The following is a 24,019-nucleotide window of genomic DNA, read 5'->3' as shown; positions in this document are numbered from 1 at the left end:
TTTTGGCAATAAAATATTTTAAAATTAAGGTATGTACATTTTTAAGACATAATGCTATTACACACTAAATAGACTACATTATAGTGTAAATATAACTTTTATATGCACTGGGAAACCAAGACACTCGTATGACTTGCTTATTGCAGTATTCACTTTATTGCAGTGGTCTGGAACCAAATCCACAATGTCTTCGAGGTCAGCCTGTAGTAGTGTTTCATTTACCCATTACTAGTTGAGACTGGGCTGTTCCACCTAAGGAAGAGGTCCCAATAATGAATATTTACCATCTTTTAAGTCCTAATTTATTTATTTTAAAGTTACATTTTATGGTGCCCATGTTGGAATTAAAGATGCACTAGACCAAAGGTCAGCAAATTATAGCCATGGGCCAAGTCTAGCCCACTGCCTGTTTTGTAAAGTTTTGTTAGAACACAGCCATACTCATTGATTTACATACCGCCCATGGTTGCTTTCACACTGTACTGGCAGAGTTGAGTAACTGTCCCAGAGACCATATGGCCCACAACACCTCATGTATTTATTTAGTATCCCTTTATGGAAAGTTTGCTAACCCTTTCACTAGACCCTTAATCCCTTAAAATTAGTATAACTTGGTTTGCGGTAACTCTGCTCCTACTTAGGATTTACTTAATCTCTGGCCCACAGTTCGCCATCATAGTGAGGCTAGTAAAACCTACCTATCGAGGTAGTTAAAGTAGACTTTAAGTGATCTTGGGCAAGTTACTCAGTTGATCTTCTAGTTAGCTATCTGCCAGTCTGTCTTCCAGTAGGCTTCCTTAGACCAATCCAAGAATCATCTGGGAACTCTATTAAAATTCAAAGATGCCCACCCTCATTCCCTAGGTCCTGATTCATCAGGTCTGGGAAGATGCACGTGTAACAGGCACCCCAGATTCTGATGCAGGTGGCCTGGACTTCAAGTAACTCAGACCCTTGTGGCAACTTGACTTTGGGTCCCTAGAAATAGTTTCTCTGACAGCTCCAGATATGCTTCTTGACTCAGCCAGGATTGAAGCCTTGCCTACTATATAGGAGAGCTTGGAACCAAAGACTGCCCAGCGGCGTTAGTCATCAGCATTCTGAACATGTGCAGAGAGACCCGGCAGTGGGCTTATCGTATAAATCAAATCATTGACTGCCTGACTGCACCTATACAGCCATCTGCTGCTTTGCTTTCAAATAGAAATAATGATAGGGAAGTTGGCACTGGGGCTTCAGAGAAAGTGATTGGTTTACAGTTGCAGCTCTGTATGCCTCTTGATGCTAAGAGGGAACAAATTAAAGCTAAAATTAGCAGTATAGCCCTGGGGTAGCTGTCTCTTTTTAAAAATCAAGATAAAAGTTTATAGCAGAAGAAGTTACCATGAGAGGAAGGACCTAAGTCCAGGTGCTTTATAGGTGCTTTAAGAACGGATGCTGATTTAATGGTTTGTAATTTCCTTAATCTCCAGAATGTATTACCCTAGGTTTTGTGATACTTAATGAACGGTTTGCTCACTGAAGCCTTTGTTTTCCTCTATTTGCTATTCAAAAACTGAGTAAAGAGCTGCAAAGCCAGTAATGAATAATGGCAAAATCCCCTGGCACCTGTTGGGTTTTAATACAATATGGAAAAAAGTGAGACCCCCCCCCACCGCCAAAAAAAAAGTCCAAAAACAAAAACCAGAAAAATAAAAACTTGAAGGAAGAATCAAAGAACCTCACTCTTTCAGTACTTACTACGAGTGGAGCTGTGTTGCTGTTTAAAAGCAGTGTTAAAGTTGAGGTTCAGGGGCCTTTAAACATTTCCGTCTTTGCTGCCCTGCTGAAATAAAGCTGGGTGTTTGATTGGATGTAAGCCAGGGTATTTTGTACTCTGAAATGTAAGTAAAGTAAACACTTTATCATCCAATGAAGGACTTAACAGCTAATTAGATACCCTCCTGTTGGGAGATGTCTTGGGAAACTGATTTCAAAAGCATATGCTAATAAGGATTTAAAGAATCCTATGTAAGATTATCAAAGGATTCCTTTCAATAATGAGTTCCCTTAGACCCAGGATATTTAATATATGATTAGAATTACTAATCATTCATTTAAGGGAGCCCAGCATTGCTGGGAAGTTAGGAATACCATCAGGGAACATGTTCTCAAGAGGTTGCTAAATAAACAGCCATCTTCTATTTTTATTAAAATGATAGCTTTAGATCATTCCTTTTCTTCCCTGCAAAATATGCAACAGATCTAATTTATCTCTAGACACCAGAATTTCTTTCCTTCCTATTACTAAACCCTTGAGAAAAGGCCATTTTGAAAAAAATAAGGCTTCTGTCTTTAAAAACGGATTATTTTGATATACCAAAAACTAATTGTCTTGATGCTCAGTGCATTTCTGTCCTTTTAAATCCTAAATTCACAAATTTATATTCTTCCCTTGGTATTTAAAGACTCAAGAACACTAACACTGTGCTTATAATTGACTGTGTTAAAAGTGACCATGTTTTTGTGTCTAAAAGTAGAACATGAAATATTGTACCAGATTTTGCCCCAAGACTTCCGTGCTGTTTCTTATTATGTCCTTCTCTCCCCAGCCTTTGGAATTCCCTTAATGTCAGAGACATTAACTTTGAGGGTAAGAGAGTAAATCTTAAGAGACGTAGTATTTGCTTTGAATTTACCAGCCAACTAAATAGGATGGATGTTAATGTCTCAGGTGTACAAGGCGTGCTTCTTGTTAGTGTTAATGAAAGCTGTGTATATAGTGGAGAGAAAACATATTCCCCAAATCAGTAAACAGACAGAAGCTATGATGGACTTTTTTCTTTTTTCTTTTTGGCCGTATCACACAGCATGCAGGATCTTTAGTTCCCCAACCAGGGAAAGAACCCGTGGTCCCTGCAGTGGAATCGAGGAGTCTTAACAACTCGACCGCCAGGGAGGTCCTGGATTTTGTATGAAAAAAGCAATGTCAGAGGCTATTAGGGTATTTAAGTGAAGGGAAAAATTCTGTGTTATAGTACTAAATCTAAAATGAAAAATCAAAAAGATTGGATACCTCTGTGGGTATAACTGAATCACTTTGCTGTAACTATAACTGTAAAATCATCATTAACATCATTGTTAATCAACTATACTCCAATATAAAATAATTTTTTTTAATTTTTAAAAATTAAAAATAATAAAAAAAATAAAAGGAAAGACCAAGTATTGATTGTAACCTAACCAGATACCATAAGTCCACAGCAGCGCTGTCTCAGCCCCACAGAATAAATGGCATTCATTACGTTTGAGTATATTGTTGCCCTAGGATCAGGGAGGCCAAATTGTTTTACTCTTCTCTGCAAAGCCTAATCTCTCTACCTGAAAAATAATTTAGGAAAAAAAAATTGTAAGGTCAGTGACTCTCTCTTGGCCTCCCTACATATTTGTCTTTTTCTTTCTTATTAGCATTAGGTAATGTATCTTAAAACCCCAGGCCTCTACGTTCAAACCTGGCTGAATGACCTCTCTTGCACAATACAGATGCCCTTCAGGAGAAGTCTGTTTCGTGGGAGACTGGCAGGCTTTAAAGAGAAGAGTGTGACTTGGCTGCCAGGAGGCTTGGGTTCCAATTTCATGTCTGACAGCAGCCTTTGTGCCCTCTGCCGAGTCACCTTCTTACTTCTGTGGCTTTCCTTTTCTTTTCTCTTAGAAAGGTGACCACTGGACTCATGTTTCAGACGGGTCCTCACTGACTAGTACCCTGCCCCCATGGATTTGAGGCCCAGAAAAATTGTTTAGCTTAACAAATTATTATAAGCCAAATACCCTTATAACAGCCACGCCAGTCAGGAAATCGAACTTTGCCGGTCACCCCAGAAGCCCCTCCTTGGGTTGCATCTCAATCATAACTCCCTCTCTCCCTCCAAATTAACTACAGGCAGTCCTTGCCTTACATGGCACTGTGGTACTATAAAGAAATGTTGAAATCCTGATAGGCTATCTTAATAATCGGTGGGAGAAATTGCGATTGTTCTGAGACCTTTAAATGTTTGGCCAGAATATTAAAAACTCTTTTACTGTCTGTTGTAATTGTAGAGGGAAATGAAAAAATACTAAAATTTAGTATGCAATAATCTAAAACATTAGCAACATTGAGAATTAGACTTTTATTTCTTTGTAAAATCTTATCAAGAGTAGTTTGGTTTGCCTTTTCCCATACTATAATTTATGATACAGAACAAGCATCTTTTCTCTTCAAAATTTATTCTGTTGAAGTATACTTGATTTACAATGTCATGTGAATTTCTGCTGTACAGCAAAGTGATTCAGTTATACATATATATACATTCTTTTTCATATTCTTTTCCATTCTGGTTTATCACAGGATATTGAATATAGTTCCCTGTGCTATACAATAGTATCTTGTTGTTTATCCTTCCTATATATACTAGTCTGCATCTTCAACAAGCATCTTTTCTATGCCTTGATGAACTTTCATACTTCTGTAGAAGTTTGGATCAGTTTCCAACATTTTATCCTTTGCGTTTTCAGTGTTGTGAAGTATCTGCAGGAGTTCCTTTAATGTGGACTTTTTGCAGCGTCATTTCTTCATTCTTTTCATCTCCACACTTTCATCATTTATGGCGATCAGTTCCCTTCATTGAATTCCTCTGGCTGCACATCTAGAGGCTTCGGGTGGTAGCGCATCATCTTTCCCACAGTCAAACATTTCTTCTGTGACTCCATCCTGTTCCATTCAAATTTCACTTCCAGTGTTACCACTTTTGATTTCTTTGCTGCACTTTCTTCTTTGTTGGCTAATTACCTATTTTAATTGTTTATTTTGGTAAGCTATTATGTGGGTTTTTCACTGGGAGACAAGAAGACAACACAGATACATGGTTTGCTGTCTGTGTGAACTGAGTAACAAATGAGTGACCAATCACTGACAGATTTGGGAAGATGTGACATGATTGGTCACTGATCATGATACTCATCTATTAATTACATAGTGATTTGTAGACTGGAGTGCTGTTAGTGAAGTTTGTACCTCATGCAGTTTCTGAAAGTTAATTCACCATGGTAAGTGAGATTTGAGCCATGTTGTTGGAGGACTGGTATAATTTAAACTGTGGGACCTGAAATTGTGCACATTATAGCCATGTAAAGTGAAGGCTGCCTGTATTATTTGCTGTAGTAATCACTTTCTTGTAGGTCTGGACACTATGGTTTAGTGTTGTTCCATAAAATGTTTTTGTTATGTCTTCTAAGTCTTTTTTTTTTTTTTAATCTATGGGTTTCCCCTCTGTATTAGTTTTCCAGGGCTGCTGTAACAAAGTACCACAGACTGGTTGGCTTAAACAACAGAAATTTATTTTCTCACAGTTCTGGAGGCTGGAAAATCTCAGATCAAGGTGTTAGCAGATTTGATAAACAACAAAGTCCTACTTTATAGCACAGAGAACTATATTCAATACCCTATGATAAACCATAATGGAAAAGAATATATATATATTCTAATATATATATATATATATATAAAAGAATGTATACATATGTGTAACTGAGTCACTTTGCTGTACAGCAGAAATTAACACAACATTGTAAATCAACTATACTTCAAAAAAATTTTTTTCTTTAACTTAAAAAAAAAAAGATGTTAGCTGATTTGGTTTCTCCTAAGGCCTCTTTCTTTGGCTGGCAGATGGCCACCTCCTTGTTGTGTCTTCACATGGTCTTTTCTCTGTGAATGTGAACTCCTGGTTTCTCTTTCCCTTCTTATAAGACACTAGTACTGTTGGATTAGGGCCTACCTTAATGGCCTTATTTTAACTTGATTATCTCTTTAAAGGCCACGTCTCCAAATATAGTCATGAATTTTGGAGGGACACAATTCAGCCCATCACATATTCTATTCCTTTCTTTTCTTTACTACTTACATATCAAAATAGCTGGGCTTCTTGACCACTGGTTATATAAAACATAAGCCATAATCACATAAACTTTTCATTAAAGAGTTAGGATCATTCATGAAGGACAACATTGAAAATTAGGCCTGGATTATGTTGGGTAAAATTATTGTCCAGTTACTAAGGGTATATAACAAATCACCCCAAAACTTGGCAACTTAAAACAGCAATAATTATTTATTATCTCTCAAAATCTGTCAGTCAGGAATTAGAGAGTAACTCAGCTGAGAATTTCTGACTCTGGTCTTTCAATAAGATTGCAGACAGATTTAACTGGGGCTGCAGTCATCGGAAAGTTTGACTGGGGCAGGAGTCATCTACTTTAAGATGGCTTGCTCACTTGGCTGGCACATTGGGGATGGCTGCTGGTGGGAGGCCTCAGTTCCTTTCTACTTGGCTGCTTGACTGTCCTTATGGCATGGCAGCTGACCTGAGTGAGTAATCCAAGAAGTCAAGACAGAAGCTGCAATGCATTGTCATTTTCACCATGTTCTGTTGGTCACAGAGATCCAGTCTTGATTCACTGTAGAAGGGGACTCCACAAAGGCATGAATATAGGAGGTACGGATTATTGGGAGCCATCTTGGCTGCTACAAACTGGATGGGTAAAAAGTGTCGTACTTTTGGGAAACCTGTTTGTAAGTCTCTACCTTCAAATGCTGCTTATCTTACAGGCATGTCGTCAAAGTTAAACATTATTAAATGCAAACTTTCTACCTCACACTTAATGAGTTAATATTTTTAAGCGTTTTCAAGGTAATTTTTTATGATCAGTCTCTATGTCTGACTAAAACCATTATATTAATCCAAATACATACACTTACCTATTAGTAGATTTTTCTTTGGCTTGGTCATTCATCTGAGATACTGGTCTTTTGTTTTGTTTTGTTTTAATTGGAGTATAGTTGCTTTACAATTTTATGTTAGTTTCTACTGTACAGCAAAGTGAATCAGTTATACGTAAACATATATCCCCTCTTTTTTTAGATTTCCTTCCCATTTAGGTAACCACAGAGCACTGAGTAGAGTTCCCTGTGCTATTCAGTAGGTTCTCAATAGTTATCTGTTTAATACATAGTACTGTATATATGTCAATCCCAATCTCCCAATTCATCCGCCCCACCCGAGATACTGGTCTTAAATGGTGGGATCAACAGCTTCAGATATCACATATGCCTTTATGTGAAGTAGGAGACGTTACTGGAAATGACAGAAGAGCATGTGCTATGGAGCAGGAAGGATTTATGAAGGAGGGGAAGCAAGTTGAACAGGGGTGAACACGAGTAGTATGGAGGGTATATTAATTGATGGGACAGAACAGAATTGGTGTGAGATGAAATTTCTTATGACAGGTTGTAAACTTGTGCAACAATATTTATTCTTTGCTGTCCATAGGAAGATATATAGTTACCTAAGTGATTTAGCAGTATAAAGTATGAGATTCATGGCTTTATGTTAAATCAACTTATGTCCGATATAAAGCTGATGCTAATAATTTAGGATTAACATTTTTTATTGAAGTATAGGTAATTTACAATGTTGTATTAGTTTCAAGTGTACAGCAAAATGATTCAGTTATACACACATACACACACACACTCAGGCGCACACATATTCTTTTTCAGATTCTTTTCCGTTATAGGTTATTACAAGATAAGGTATTGAGTATAGTTCCCTGTGCTATACCGTAGGTCCTTGTTGTTTACCTATTTTATATATAGTAGTGTGTATGTTAATCCCAAGATCCTAATTTATCTCCACCCCCCGCCCGACCCCTGCTATCCCCTTTGGTAACCATAAGTTTGTTTTCTATGTCTGTGAGTCTATTTCTGTTTTGTAAATAAGTTCATTTGTGTCATTTTTTTAGATTCCATATATAAGTGACATTGTATGATATTTGTCTTTCTTTGTCTGACTTAGTTCACCTAATACGATAATCTGTAGGTCCATCCATGTTGCTACAAATGGTATTATTTCATTCTTTTTTATTGCTGAGTCATATTCCATTGTATAAATACCACATAGGATTTAAATTTTTTTAGTTGCCCACATTCACTCATAACTCAGTATTGTTGGTTAAATAAAGATGTTTTGGGTTCATTCATAAAGGAAAATTAGGAACATTAGTAAAATATGATGAGTTTAAGCCCCTTAATGTGTTATAGTTTGATAGGACTTCACACAGCTGCAGAAATGAGTGTAGTATCCAATCCGAACTCTTGTGAATAGAGTATTAGAAATGATGTTATTGAATCTTTACACTCCTGGACGTTTGTCTAATAAATTGAGTAGTTGTCACACTGAGTTTCCTACAATTCATATCCTAAAAAAATAACTAAAAACTAATATATTTGTATTCTCCCTCACTCCACAGGCTCATTAGAAGTGACTGGTTGCTAGTTTCAAAAATGTAGTGAAAGAAGTTTGCAGAGTTTGTGTTCATTTGGGATCAGGCTGTTTTGCAGAGTCAAGGTTATTGAAATTTATTTGTGGCAGAGATTGGTGAATAATGAACAGTTCTTTCTAGACACATAATACAAGCTCCTTGTTGGCTTCTATCTGTCTGCCTTAGGAACAAAGATGTCTCTGTGCTACGGGGTAAAGACCTGGAGTGAAGTGAGTACCTGGTAAAGGCTAAGAGCACATGTAGGGCGTGGAACCACGAGGACTCATTATGATGACTAGATTGCTTATGAAAAACCAATACTTGCAAGTCCTGATAGGAGTGGGCTTCACAAGTCTGTGTTCTGTCTTTCATATGTAGCATTTTGTTTTAGAGACAAAATAAGGTCTGTTGGATAAGGCAGTAAAAGATTGTCTTTGGGTAATTCCTATAACAGACTTTCTGTTTCAACTGATCTCGTTATTTGAGCCTTTTATTTATTTTTAGAGACATTTTAAAACACAGAAAAGTACATAGGCACTCTGTTCATTGACCACCAAGATCAGTTTTTAGTTTTCAGTATCTTCCTGGTGGGAATATAATTTCCGGCTTCACAAAATATTAATGCTCAGCATAAGGTCTTTCAGCTTGTGGGAAACAGGACTAGTAAAGTGAAGAACAATGATCCCTTCCAAGACTAGCTTTTATTTATAGCTGTAGCTTCTAATTTTATTTTAGTGCTTTGTAAACTCACCAAATCCCACTGCTTAACATTAGCAATAAATCATGCCTTGTTTACTTCTAAGATGGTCTGGAGCTTTTAGTGTAATTGATTGGCTGCCTGCTTTTGCACATCTGCAAATGGTTATGTTATACATTGTCAAACCCATTCTAGAGTGGTGAGGAAGAAGAGAAAAAGAAAAGGATTCTTATCCTCTTCTTAAAATGATCTTTTCTTCTCCATGTAGGGAATTTGGATAATTCTGAAACGTCAACCACTTGATGTGGTTGGTATTTTTCATTCGTTGTCCCATTCAGTATAGAGATTCATGCCCTTCACTCTGGGAAATTTTATTCTATCATTTCTTTGATAATTCTCCTGTCCTCTTACTCTGTTTTCTCTTTTAAAACTTCTGATATGCAGAAGACCTATTGAATTGAGCCTCTCTTTCTGCCTAACTTTTCTGTCTCTATTTCTGCCTCTGTCTTTTGGTTCTATTTCCTGGGAGATTTTTTTTTTTTTTTTGCGGTACACGGGCCTCTCACTGTCGTGGCCCCTCCTGTTGCGGAGCACAGGCTCCGGACGCGCAGGCTCAGTGGCCATGGCTCACGGGCCCAGCCGCTGCGCGGCATGTGGGGTCTTCCCGGACCGGGGCACGAACCCGTGTCCCCTGCATCGGCAGGCGGACTCTCAACCACTGCACCACCAGGGAAGCCCTGTGGGAGATTTTTAAAACTTACTTTAGTTTCTTCTATTGAATAAAAAAAAAATTTGTCAATAACATTTTTATTTCCAAGAAATCTCTTTGGTTCTCTGATCATTTTTTTCATTTTAACTTGTTCTATAATACTTTCATTAATCTCTGAGGATACTAATGCAAGTTTTTTTTTTTTTTAAGTTCTTATCTTTTTTTTTGGCCACACAGCACAGCACGTGGAATCTTAGTTCCCCTACCAGGCATTGAACCCACCCCCATCTGCAGTGGAATACTGGAGTCTTGACTGCCAGACCGCCAGGGAAGTCCCTTAAGTTCTTGTCAGTTACCAGAATTATCTTAGTTTACTCCAGGGTTATTTCTTCTTGTTTACTGTGGTCCCTCCTTTTCATTTTGGAAGCTTTCCTTGAATGTCTGGTGGTCCTTGGTTTTGTGTTCATGTTTAAGACTAAAAGGCAATTGGAGGGTCTGTGTGCAAAATTGTAGAGTATATGAAGGTCTTGTCTTAGAAGCTGTTCAAATTCTCGAGAGAGGAAACATAATATTGGGGGGAACCACCGACGAATTAATACAATATGATATCAGTTTTACAAATTGAAAAATAAAACTAAATGACATATGGCTTGTGGTTATATATACATATGTGGCAAAACCATAATAAAGGCAAAAGAAAGTAAACACAAAATTCAAATGGTGCTTACACTTTGAGGATATGATTGGAGTGGAGCATAAAGAATATCACTGTTATTGGTTATGTTCTATTTTTTAAATTGAGAAGTGAGTTTTATTATGATCTTTATTCCTATGTGTATGTAATATAATGTTAATACAGTCTTTTATATGTGTCAAGTATTTCATAATAAAAATGAGAAAATTTGAAGGAAACTTTGTATCCCATCTTGTGAGAGCAGATGCTTGACTGACAGTGTTCTGTGCTTGGAGTTGGGGGGCTGACTGTTCATAATCATGACCCACCCTTTCAGCTCAGTATGCAATTTGAGAAATGACAGGGCTAAATGAATCAGCACAAACAGGGTGGTATGCATAATTCCTTTGGGGTTGTTCTTGGCACCATGCTCCCTGACGTCCTGATGTGTATACTGGTCACGGATTCTTCCAGACACCATCCAGTCTTCCCAGTGATGTGTAAGAGATGCCTCCACCAGCCCCTGAGTACCTGCTGGTCTTAAATTTCATCCTATGCCTTCTGCAAGGTACCTCAGGCACTTTTGTAGCACCTTTACTGCTGTCACTTACACATCTCTGTAAGCCATTTGGGGTCAAAACTGTTCAGCTGCACATGAAATAAAGGCAGAAAGAAACCTCGGTGGAGTAAAGGAGCAGCTGGGAGACAAAGCACAGTACCGTGGTCAGTGCTCATTGGTGAAAGCTCGTGGGCGGGGCATGGCTGGGAGGTGTGCATCTTCCCTCCGCTCCCTCCTCAGCACCGGAATGATTCACCTGTGTGCGCATGGGGGTGTGCATAGTTTTTAATATTGAAATGTTTGAGGCAGAGAGGGTCATAATGAGTCAGTGCGTGTGGGGCACCACTAACCAAGTACAACTGTAGACCTTCAGTTTCTCCCCAGTTTGTGTTTCTGTCCACCCCAGTGCCAAGTGGTTCTAAGTCCCAAACCTCAGCAGGGTTTTGCAGGGCAAAATTGTCCCTTTCTCAAGTGTCCCCCTCTGTAAACACCAAGCTGAGGCTTCTTTCCCCTCATACAGAAGTTACCTCTTCTCTACTGTCTTTCCATCTTCCATAACTGTTGAAATCTCTCCTTTGCTTTTGGCCACTCCGTGTTCTGTTCCTTAATGTGGCTTATCTTTATTCTTTTTCTCGCACGTTAGTGGGGTCTTTGTTGGGAGAGGATATAGGGGAGGTGTTTAATAAGCTTTCTTTTTTTCTAACAAGAAATGAAAAAAAATTATTAAAAATTTGGTTTTCTTTCTTTTTTAATTGAAGTATAGTTGATTTACAATGTTATATTAGTTTTAGGTGTACAATATCGTGATTCAGTAAGCTTTCTTTTTTTAAAAAATTTATTAATTTGGCTGCACATGTGCGAGATCTTCATTACGGCATGCAGGATCTTTTTAGTTGGAGCACGTGGGATCTTAGTTGCAGCATATGGGCTCTTAGATGTGGCACGTGGGATCTAGTTCCCTGACCAGGGATTGAACCCAGGCCCCCTGCATTGGGAGTGTGGAGTCTCAACCACTGGACCACCAAGGAAGTCCCCAAATATCTCTTGGAGATAACTGATTTCGTTTCTTTCGGATATATGCCCAGAAGTGGGATTGCTGGATCGTATGGTAGTTCTATTTTTAACTTTTCGAGGAACCTCCATACTGTTCTCCATAGTGACTGTCCCAATTTACATTCCCACCAACAGTGTTACAGGGGTCCCCTTTTCTCTGCATCCTTGCCAACACTTGTTAACTCTTATCTTTTTGATGATAGCCATTCTAACTGGTGTGACATGATATCTCATTGCAGTTTTCCCTTATCAGTGATGTTGAGCACCTTTTCATATATCTGTTGGCAATTTGTATGTTTTCTTATGAGAAATGTCTATTCAGGTACTTTGCCTATTTTTGAATTGTGTTATTTGTTGCTATTGAGCTGTTTGAGTATTTTATATATTTTGGATAACTTGCAAATATTTTCTCCCATTCCATAGATTGTCTCTATACTTTGTTATTTGCTGTATAGAATCTTTTTAGTTTGATTCAATACAATTTATTTCTGCTTTTGTTTTCTGCACTTTTGGGGTCATATTAGAAAAATCATTGCCCTGACCAATGTCAAAAAGATTTTCCCCTGTTCTCTTCCCCTATGTTTTATAGTTTCAGTTTTTACATTTAAGTCTTTAATCTATTTTTGAGTTGATTTTTGCATATGGAGTGAGATAAGGGTCCAATTTTATTCTTTTGATGAAAACAGAGTCTTCTCAACTCTGTTTATTGAAGAGACTGTCCTTTGTGTGTTCTTGGCACCTTTGTTGAAGATCAATTGTGGATTTATTTCTGGGCTCTCTATTCTTTTCCACTGGTTTATATGTCTGTTTTTATGCCAGTGCCATGCTCTTTTAATTATTATAGCTTTTTAGTACATTTTGAAATCACATGGTATGATGCTTTTAGCTTTGTTCTTTTTGCCCAGGATTGCTTTGATTATTTGAGGTCTCTGGGGGTTTCATGTGAATTTTAAGATTGTTTTTGGATGAATCTTTATAATTGAAGGAGCTTATATTAAGTAGACTTATTCCTTGGTGAGGCAATCTTTTGTTAGTTTCACTTTTGCAAAACAAAGATTTGATAATGTATATTTACATACTGGAGATATGGCTCAATCTAATTTATCAGTTAGGTGCAAAACCACAGTCCACCAGTAATAGTGGCTCATCTTTAATAAGCTCTGGGATAACAGAATAAAATATTACTTTCTGAAATGTAACTGAGGAGAACTATTATTGGTCCCTGAAGTTAAAAAGCTGTCATTGTTCTTTAATAAGATAATTTCATCACTAGTGGTGATATTTTATCTAGTAGTCTAAATTCCTACTTCCACCAGCAGGAACTTCACTTCTTTTTAACATGATCAAGTGTCCAATTTTAGAACAGCAGATGGCTGGAGCTTGCTTTATACTGATTAGTAATATTTTTTCTTCTAATGTACAGAAAACATTTCTTTAGTCCCTAGCAACTTGATCATCTGTGCACCCTTACAGAAATCTCAATGTGCCCTATATGGCTCAGAGTATTATCTACAAGCACTTACATCTATCAGGCTTTTGTTTGGAGGCCAGAGCAGGAATGTCACATGATACGCAGGAAAAGGTCCTGTAATCTTGCCTATTCATACGTGGCACACCATAGTTTGTCAAGAGTCTTTTGTACTTTAACAACACCTTTCCAAGAACTTACGTTGCTTCCATCTAAACTAACTTGAAACTTCCTTAGGGGAAAAATAGTATACATTTCTGTTTGTGAGGGAAACAGAAAATACTTTATTTTATACTGGATTGTGAGTTAATATGTCTGGGTAGACCGTTACTGGCCAGAGCTGGAACCGAACTCAGGTTTGGCTGCTCATTGCTCTGGAGTCAATGTTCCAGAGACAAGGGTTGGTGAAAAAAACAGATGCTTTATTCAGGAAGCCGGCAACCTGGGGAGATGGCAGACTAGCATACCCTAAACCACCTCCCAGTTGTTGGTTAGGGGGCAGAAGGTCTTAAAGGGGAGTTTCAGGGGTGCACAGGCGGTGGGGGGCCCTCCATGCAGAACAGCACAGTCAGCTCCAACAACCGTCTTGAAACTGGTCATGTGGTGGTCTAATCAGCATCATTGTGATTGTTTTAAGCACAGTTACTCTTCAATTCCAGGGTTGATTTGTTCCCATTTCCTTGAGGCCAGTTCTTGGAATTGTGCAAGGCACAGACTCAGTACTGGTCAAGACAGAGCAGCTTATGTCATGGCTACAGTCTGGTCATCCTGCAGTTAGCTTTTTCCCTCTGGTGGCAGTTTTAGTATCTGCAAAACAACTCAGGAATGTGCATCAGACACTGTTATCTATGTTCTTCAGGGAGGAACTAAAGATTCTGTGACGCTGTTGTCCTAATCATTAACTGCTTGAGCCTGCTCTTTTGTGACTCAGGGGAGGCCTGGGAGACTATGGCTTTTCTACAAACAAGAGACAGGGGACATGGAAGGGCTTTTGCATCTGGAGGGGCCCCCTCCAAGGTCTGGCTCTGTCTCAAGACCTCTGGCAGTTATTTGTGGGGGACCCACCTTGGCTTTTAGGAGCAGGAAAGAAGTATTCAGGGAATTGTCATGGCCTGGGAATGGAGCAGGAAAGTGTACCAATTGGAGTTTGAGTTTTCGAGAATGCTGTGTGTTTGTGTGTGTGTGTGTTGAAGGGAGGGAGAATAGTGATAGAGGAATAAATAGATGACTTTTCAGATAATCTGAGTGAAAACCTAAAATGAAAAGGGACAGCCTGGTGAGATGGGAGAAAACATCCAGCTTCACCACCTGTCTCCCAGTATGCTCTGAAAATTCTGGCCCGCAAAGATCCTCTTTCTTTAAGAATTTGTAGTGTATGTAATTATAGATTATCTGGCATTTTACTTTAAATTATTTTAAAAATGTGAGTCACTGCAAAGTGGTTTAGAGATCAGGCTCTGGAGCTAGGTCAATTTAGGACAAATCCTGGCTTTATGATGTATTAGCTGTGTGACCTGGGACAAGCTACTTAACCTCTCTGTGCCTCAGTTTCCTCATATTTAAAATGAGGATAATAATAATATCTACCTTGTTGTTTTGTTATGGGTAAATTACTTAGCCAGCAAAATTAGTACATATTCATTGTAGAAAAGTAGATAGTGGGAATTCCCTGGCGGTCCAGTGGCTAGGACTCTGTGCTTTCACTGCTGAGGGCCCAGGTTCGATCCCTGGTTGGGGAGCTAAGATCCCGCAAGCCAATGAAAATAAAAGGAAAGAAAAGAAGATAGTATAAAAATTAGCAGAAAAGGAGATAAGCATCTTCAATCCTTCCACCTATAGGTAACCACTATTACTATATTGGTGCATACCCTTAAATGTTTTTTGTGTGCAACCTTGAGATCATACTTTTCATGTTATCTTGTAACTTTTTCCCTTAATAATATATCATGAGCATTTGCCCATACTTTTCAACATCATATATCTAAAATAGAACTACATTGATTGGATAGGTAGTTTTTAGTTTATTAAAAGTGTTCCCATATTGTTGAAGCTTTAGGTGGCTTCCAGATTTTCACTTTTACATGAAATGCTTCAGTATACATTTTTGTATGTTAATCTCATTCTTGAAGTTATTTTCCTTGACGAGAAATGGAATTGCTGAGTCAAAGGGTATTCGTTTTTATTTTTAAGGCTTTTGACACATATTGCTAAATTGCCTTCCAGAAATGTTCACTAGCGATGTGTGAGAGTTTGTTTTCTTGCCCTCTTGTCAGTAGGGATTATTCTAATTTTTTTACATTCAATTTTATAGGTAAAAATTGTGTCTTCGTTGTTTGATTATGAAGAAGACTGAACATTTGTATATGTTTTTAGCTCTTGGATTTCTTTTTCTTCTCTGGTGTGTGAAGTACCTGTGTATTCCTTATTCACCTTTTTTTTCCCCTGAAGTATTCACTTTCTTGTAAACTTTCATTTGTAAGAGGTCTTTATGTTGAAAAGCTATTGTTTGGCTTCATTAAGATATTTTTCCCCCAAGAAGTAAAATTTCAACAACTTTGTTAATGAATCTGATACTCTGAGGTTGGTCAATTAAGCTTCATCCACGAGGTCTCTAAGAGAAAAACTACAAATCAGTTGATATTTATGATTTTATAGTACACAGGTATATTATTTATAGACACAATTGGGAAGTCTTTTTTTTTTTTCTTCTGAAAATAGCAAATACTTGCTGGTGAGTTGATTTACTGTTTGGAGTTTGCTTTGTAGGTGGAATATACTTCATTCTGATTAGGTATTATGAATCCTGTTTTGTGCTATACCTATGATATCATTTTTTTTCTTATCGAAGTATAGTTGATTTACAATGTTGTGTTAGTTTCTGGTGTACAGCAAAGTGATTCAGTTATATATACATATAGATACATATTCTTTTTCATATTCTTTTCCATTATGGTTTATTATAGGATATTGAATATAGCTTCCATTTGCTATACAGTAGGACCTTATTGTTTATCTGTTTTATATATATAGTAGTTTGTATCTGTTAATCCCCCCAAAATATGGAATGCCTCACGATTTTGCATGTCATCCTTGCACAGGGGCCATGCTAATCTTCTCTGTATCATTCCAATTTTAGTATATGTGCTGCCGAAGTGAGCACTATACCTGTGATACCTTGATGGAGGCCTCAACTAGGTACTGGACACTGTCTTGGTATTTTGTTTATTTATTTATTATATGTAAAATATATAGAGATGAGATTTCTTTTTTTTACATCTTTATTTTACATCTTTACTGTCTTGGTATTTTGTTTATTTATTTATTTTTTATATGTAAAATATATAGAGATGAGATTTCTTTTTTTTACATCTTTATTGGAGTATAATTGCTTTACAATGGTGTGTTAGTTTCTGCTTTATAACAAAGTGAATCAGTTATACATATACATATGTTCCCATATCTCCTCCCTCTTGCGTCTCCCTCCCTCCCACCCTCTCTATCCCACCCCTCTAGGTGGTCACAAAGCACCAAGCTGATCTCCCTGGGCTACGCGGCTGCATCCCACTAGCTATCTATTTTACGTTTGGTAGTGTATATATGTCCATGCCACTCTCTCACTTTGTCACAGCTTACCCTTCCCCCTCCCCATATCCTCAAGTCCATTCTCTAGTAGGTCTGTCTTTATTCCTGTCTTACCCCTAGGTTCTTCTTGACATTTTTTTTTTCTTAAATTCCATATATATGTGTTAGCATACGGTATTTGTCTTTCTCTTTCTGACTTACTTCACTCTGTGTCTTGGTATTTTAAACTCTTAGAGTCAGCCACAGTGTTTATGTCCTGTATTTATCAAGGACTTGCTGTGTAGATAGCTCAAAAGTCGAGATGGAAGGCACAGAGTTTTGTGATTCTAGAGCTGAGGTCATAATGCTTAGCATACAAATGACTTGAAAGGTGGGATTTTTAGAAAGATTGGAACCATTGCCAACGGTGAACGGTTCACTGATTCTCTTTGAAGAGTATTGCAAGAGCTCACCCTCTGTAGGGCAGAGCACTGTTGCTCAGGCCTCCTGCAGGTATAACTTCTGAAAGCATGTTGGAGGACTCATTTATCTGTGTAGCATCTTGAGGCTTAAGTGCGAAGCATATATTTTTGTGAACTGAAGGAAATTTCTTTAGAGTGCAGTTGAAACTTTACTCACACCTTCAAACTCATTTTGGAATTTAAAACAGCTGTAAAAATTCCTCTTGTACTGACGGAGTTCCCAGGGCTGTGTCTCTCCTTCCACTTTCTTTACTTCCCAAGCTCTTCCCACCACAAGGCCCCCCAGCCGTCTAAGGAGATATCTCTGATGGCATAAAAGCCTTCTGAAAACCATTAGGTGACTCATACCACGCGTGTATGGCTTTAGGCTTGACAGGTGTTTTTTTACAATAGTTCACCCTCCCACTCTAAGGAGATTTCTGAAGTTCTGATCAGGGAGTCTAAAAATTCACATTTTGCCTAATAGGTGATGAGGAGGGTGCTTATCTTACCTGTCTGGATTTTTTTTTTTTTACTCAAAGTTTAATGAAATATTCTGTGTTACCCATAATCCTTTTTTGAAAGCGAGAGCAGACTATGAGGAAATATGTAGAATGAGTATAAATCAGCAGAGGAAAAGTCAAGTTCTTACTCCTATTATTTATAAATATTGAGATGTTATTTTTTTATTTTTATTTTTATTTTTTTGAGATGTTATTTATTTAGGCATGATAAATAGATTCTTTTTTTGATGGTTGAATGTGAGGGTCGCTTAGAATTAAATTTTTTATTTTAGTTTTTCTGAGTGGCTGGGACTTTTTCTAGCTAACCTAAGTGGTTTTATAGTGTTTCTCTGGCCGCTTAATCTGTATTTAGAATTTTTAGCAGTATTTTCAGAAAATTTCCAAGGCGCATCATTTTGTAAAAATTTGTGTTACAAACTTGTTTCTTTTTGATTCCCCCTCCCTTGGTCTCTCCCTTCCCCACCTCCATCTCGTCAATTCCTCCACTTCCCCAGTTCTGGGTCTGTTTAGTTTTCACCTCATGAGTAATGATTATTATGAATTCAACTCGTTCTAATGAGGCACTAAGGCTGTCTCTCAGGTTTTGGATTTCCTTTAGGAGAACTGTTAATTATTACCGCCTCACCTTCTTATACCTGGCACAAAAGTAAGTTGCAGAAGGAGAAGAGGAAACACCTGTTTATAAAATGTGGCGTTTGAGTAAAATTCTAATGCAGAATGATTAACAGCAGAGCCTCATAGAATCAGCTCAGCCCCGACTTGATTCGGTTTCCCGTGGTTGTGGATGTCGCATGTTTCATACTGTGTGTAGACCTCTTCCACCATGCTTTTCATGTCACTCTCTACTTCTGTTGCCACCTTTTTAATTCACAACTTTAGTTTATTTCTCTGTCACGTTAGCTTTTTCACTGGGCTTTCCCTGCCTCCAGGGTCAAGTTCCCCCAATCTGTAAATCCAACAAACTGCCGCTAAATTTGTATTTGAATGGGGTCCCTGCACTGCGCAGCCCTCCTAGAATTCCTCCTGTGTTATGGTCCAAGTCCTCAGCCTCTTCAAGCCTTTTTACGGTGAGCTCCAGATTAATTTTCTAGTCTCGTCACCTGCTGCTCCTTGACCTCCAAATTCTGCCCTGTTGATCTGACAAGGCTGCCAGTCAGAACAGCTACTGCTTTTCCTACCACCCATCTCTGTGCAGAGAAATCCGACCCACCTTGGAAGGGGCACCATCTCCTCCAGCATTCCTTTGCAGATCCCTCCCGTTGGCAGTGTTGCTCTGCATTCTGCAGCTCCGGTGTCACTCATCGGGAATTTTTTTTTTTTTTTTTTTTTTTTGCGGTACGCTGGCCTCTCACTGTTGTGGCCTCTCCCGTTGCGGAGCACACGCTCCGGACGCGCAGGCTCAGCGGCCATGGCTCACGGGCCCAGCCACTCCGCGGCACGTGGGACCCTTCCGGACCGGGGCACGAACCCGTGTCTGCTGTATCGGCAGGCAGACTCTCAACCACTGCGCCATCAGGGAAGCCCGGGAATTGTTTTTACATTTGTAGACTCTTATCTGTGTCGCCTGAGGGTAGGAACCAACTCATCTATTCCTGGTTCCCCTGGACACACTCAACCTGCTTGGCCTGCGGTGCTCACTCTTTCATCCCCTTCTGGTTCTTTCCCCCATTAACATTCTCATTTCTCCTGTTGTAAAACAGCAACTACTGCAAACTCTCTCTTTACCCAAATTCCCTCTGTTACAGCTGTATCTCTCTCTGCTTGCCTCTATGAATTTATTTTTTGTAATTGAAGTATAGTTGATTTACAACGTTGTATTAATGTCTGCTATACAGCAAAGTGATTCAGCTATACAATATGTAAATTCTTTTTTTAATATTCTTTTCCATATGTTTTATCATAGGATATTGAATACAATTTCCTGTGCTATATAGTAGGACCTGGTTTATCCATTATATATAATAGCTTACATCTGCTAACCCCAGCCTCCCACTCCAACCCTCCCCCAACCCCCTCCCCCTTGGTAACCACAAGTCTTGAACTTTTTTTTTAATGGAAGAGAATTGCTTTATTGATTTTCCTGATAAACAAGTTCATTGGAGAAAAATACAAATAATACAGAATTTGAAGAGGGTAAAAATCATCTAAAATGCTATCACCCAGAGGTAAATTGCGTTTCATTAAACATCATGTCCCATTTCACATGTACACACACGTACATACGCACTCTTGTGCATGATATCACAATTTTATATTAATGAAATCACATTGTACATACTGTTCTGTAACCTGCTTAAAAAAAATTCAGCAGTATATTGGGGACATCTTTCCAAGTCAGTTCATGTTAATCCTCATCATTTCTGTAAGCAATTATCAAGCACTCGATTGAATCAATAATTATTTAATCTAGCACTGTTTGATGAGGCTACCCATTCTTTCCTGGTTTTTCATTTGTATGACTAACCCTGTAATTGCATTAGTTAGGGTTCTCCAGAGAAACAGAACCAGGGGACATGCACACAGAGAAATATAAAGAATTGGCTCATGTGATTATAGAGTCTGAGAAGTCCCAAGATCTCCAGTTGAAAGCCTGGAGATCTCCAGTTGAAAGCCCCCCATTAACTCTTAAGGATGAATTCCTGCATGTGAAATTGGTGGGTCAAATGTGTGTGTATGCTAGGTGATATTATTGCCCATCAGAAAGGTAAAGCTGTACCCAGGTAAAGTTGTCAGTGGCTTTTCCACTGCCCTCACCAACATGAATATTGTCAAATCATCCTAATCTTTGCCAATTTTATGGTTTAAAAGTATCTTTCTTTCTTTTGCATTTCTTTCAAGACTAAGGTTGAATATTATTTTGTACGTTAATGTGTGTGTGTGTGTGTGTTTTCCTTCAGTTAGACTGACTACTGTTTTCTTCACTTTTCTAGGGTCCTAATTCCAAATAATTACAATCCTATAATGGAACTTATTTAGTGTGTGTGTGGAATTGCTTAATCAGATCCTTTGCCCATTTCACTATTTGAGTGTTTTGTCTTTATTCATTTGTAAGAACTTTTCAAAAAGTATGCATGTTGGGGCTTCCCTGGTGGCGCAGTGGTTGAGAGTCCACCTGCCGTTGCAGGGGACACGGGTTCGTGCCCCAGCCTGGGAAGTTACCACATGCCGCGGAGCGGCTGGGCCCGTGAGCCATAGCCGGCTGAGCCTGCGCGTTCGGAGCCTGTGCTCCGCAACGGGAGAGGCCACAACAGTGAGAGGCCCGCGTACCGCAAAAAAAAAAAAAAAAAAAAAAAAAGTATGCATGTTATCACATGTTATCATATGTTATCACAGTTTTCTTTAAAAATTTTTGGTTTTTATGATTAAGATGAAAAGGGCTTGTGTACTCCTAAAATTGTAAAAATATTAATCTGTAGTTTCTTCTGCTATTTTTATGGTTTTATTTTATTTTTTAAAATTTAATTTAATTTTTAATTTTTTTACTGGGGTATAGTTTTTTTTTTTTAATTAATTAATTTATTTTTGGCTGTGTTGGGTCTTCATTTCTGTGCGAGGGCTTTCTCTAGTTGTGGCAAGCCGGGGCCAGTCTTCATCACGGTGCGCGGGCCTCTCACTGTTGCAGCCTCTCTTGTTGTGGAGCACAGGCTCAGTAGTTGTGGCTCATGGGCCTAGTTGCTCTGTGGCATGTGGGATCTTACCAGACCAGGGCTCGAACCCGTGTTCCCTGCATTAGCAGGCAGATCCTCAACCACTGCGCCACCAGGGAAGCCCTATAGTTGTTTTATATGGCTTTATTTTTAAAATTATCTTTTATTTTTATATTTGTATATGTCATAGATACTAAAACATCTATATATTTTACCTTTATTTCCATAATTTCTAATAGGTAGCAACCTCTTTGTTTTCAGTATGGCTCTTTAATCCATTGGGTACTGCTAAATATATATATGGGTTGCATTATTTCTTCTTTATTAGCTGAAATATAAAGAGAAACTTTATCTTATTTACTATTTGGTTTACTATTTTGGTTACTCACTATTTGGAACAGTTTGTAATAGCACAGGCAGGATAAATCTTAATTCTTTCCTTTATCAGTTAGTTTTTACAGGAACTTCCTTGCAGTAAAACTAGTGTAATTCAAGAGAGTGTGTTGCACAGAGCACAGTGCCTGTTGGAATAGCTTCTTGGAATACCTTTCTTTCAAGTAAAGGTATAGAGGTTTGCATGAGATCCTATAGATAGATAATGGTTTGGCTAAGAGGTCATGTAGTTCCACCTCCTATTTTTTCTTTCTTTTTAATTTCTTGAGGTGGTTATTTATTAAGCTTCCAAGCAAATATAGTATAGCATATGACACTCCAAATCTATTCAGAAGGAAAGTATAAAGTACTACCAAGTATTATTGCTAGTTTCTTCAGCACCTCCTGTTTTTTCTAAAAGAGGAATAACCATCTCCCCCCCTGCAGCCTTCCTTCCTCCCTTCCATCTCCACACACATAGATATCAATGCCTATATGTATATGTACATGTTTATCACTTCAGGTTCCAGGACAGCCCCATATGGTCAAACTCTAAGTAACTGTGATTCGGCCCAGAGTTAGTGAATCCATTGTAGGTGCCTGATGGGTAAAGGAGCCCCTCGGAGGAGCAGGGACAGCTGGTTATTGGAGGTCACTGTGCTTCTCGGGTCTTCCCTTGTCTTTGGCAATAGTCCTGCTTCACGGTGGACGTGCCAAAAACTCGCTGGGTCCTTTCCTTTTGGTCCCTCTCAGGATAGCCTGTGCCAGCATTGTGAATGCATCCCCTGAGGATCCTGGCAGAAAACCTCAGGGTGACGGGTGCCACCACCACCTCAGTGTCTCACTGGGTCTCCCCATCTCTTGGCATCTCTCTGGCTGTGAGTGGCTTCCTCTGCAAGGCAAGGTGAATCATGTTGTTTCATGCTGTCTGCACCACCCCCCGCTCTGGTCTGCCTCTGAAAAGCAAAGAAAATCGTTCACTCCCCTGCTCCCACATCTGCTGATTGCTCAGGCCAACGTGCTGTGTCCGTGCCTCAGCCCTATGAGAAGGTTCGGGCCGTGAGGTACCTGGGCTCACACTTGGCCAGGAAAAGCCCCAGAGGAAGAGAGGCCACTGCCTGCTTCCTGAGCTCTCATCTGTCTCCATGGTCACTGGCCTTGCTCTGTGTTGTCATCTTGCGTTGCTTATACTTTCTTTGTGTTTAATAGAGATTCTTTAAATCAGACATTTTTAGATTTTTTCCTGACCTGGCATCCCAAGTTTCGAATTCAGGCATACTGTAAGTTTTTGCTCCCTTGCCTTTGCTTTTCACCTTTATGTAATCACTGCTGTAGGTCTAGAGGGTTTATTAAAAAGCATATTTGTTACATCTTCCAAAATTTTTTTCATTAAAAGTGTCACTTCTTGGTTTTTCTTTCCTTTTAAAATCTCATCTTTATTCTTATCCTTCTAGGGTTGTGTAATTTTAAGTCTCTCCAGTGAATTTCTATGTACCTGATCTATAGTGTTTATTAATCAAGTGTAGTTGTGTTATTTTGTAAAGTAACATCTCACATTACCAGTGTGAATGGTTTTTAAAAATTTTTTATTTTCTAAGCAACTGTCAATCCAGTTAATGGTGGGACTTCAGGTTTAAAAATTGACAGCTTGTAATGCTGTAGATGAAGGGAGTGCAGGCGGTAATGCTTATCTGTCAGACTTCTCCAAGTAGCCCCCATGCAGTACTACACAACTCACCCAGCTTCCTTTTTTTTTTGCAGTACGCGGGGCTCTCACTGTTGTGGCCTCTCCGTTGCGGAGCACAGGCTCCGGACGCACAGGCTCAGCGGCCATGGCTCACGGGCCCAGCCGCTCCGCGGCATGTGGGATCTTCCCAGACTGGGGCACGAACTCGTGTCCCCTGCATTGGCAGGCGGACTCTCAACCACTGCGCCACCAGGGAAGCCCCACCCAGCTT

The 24,019-nt window shown here is 38.9% G+C and overlaps 1 protein-coding gene and 1 non-coding gene across 4 annotated transcripts in view; one reads left to right on the top strand and one right to left on the bottom strand.

The window, feature by feature from the left end:
* ANKRD6 (ankyrin repeat domain 6) overlaps positions 1-24,019 on the top strand; it is a 217,670-nt gene that overhangs the window by 13,648 nt on the left and 180,003 nt on the right. The gene's annotated exons all lie outside the window — the stretch shown is intronic.
* On the bottom strand, positions 16,550-16,656 carry LOC132530946 (U6 spliceosomal RNA). Its single transcript, XR_009543953.1, has one exon. It is a non-coding gene; the product is annotated as a U6 spliceosomal RNA (small nuclear RNA).

The sequence above is a fragment of the Lagenorhynchus albirostris genome, chromosome 12, assembly GCF_949774975.1.
Source record: "Lagenorhynchus albirostris chromosome 12, mLagAlb1.1, whole genome shotgun sequence".
NCBI classification, from domain to species: Eukaryota; Metazoa; Chordata; class Mammalia; order Artiodactyla; family Delphinidae; genus Lagenorhynchus; species Lagenorhynchus albirostris.
The sequence above is the reverse complement of the archived record's forward strand: the minus strand, read 5'-3'. Positions and strand labels throughout refer to the sequence as shown.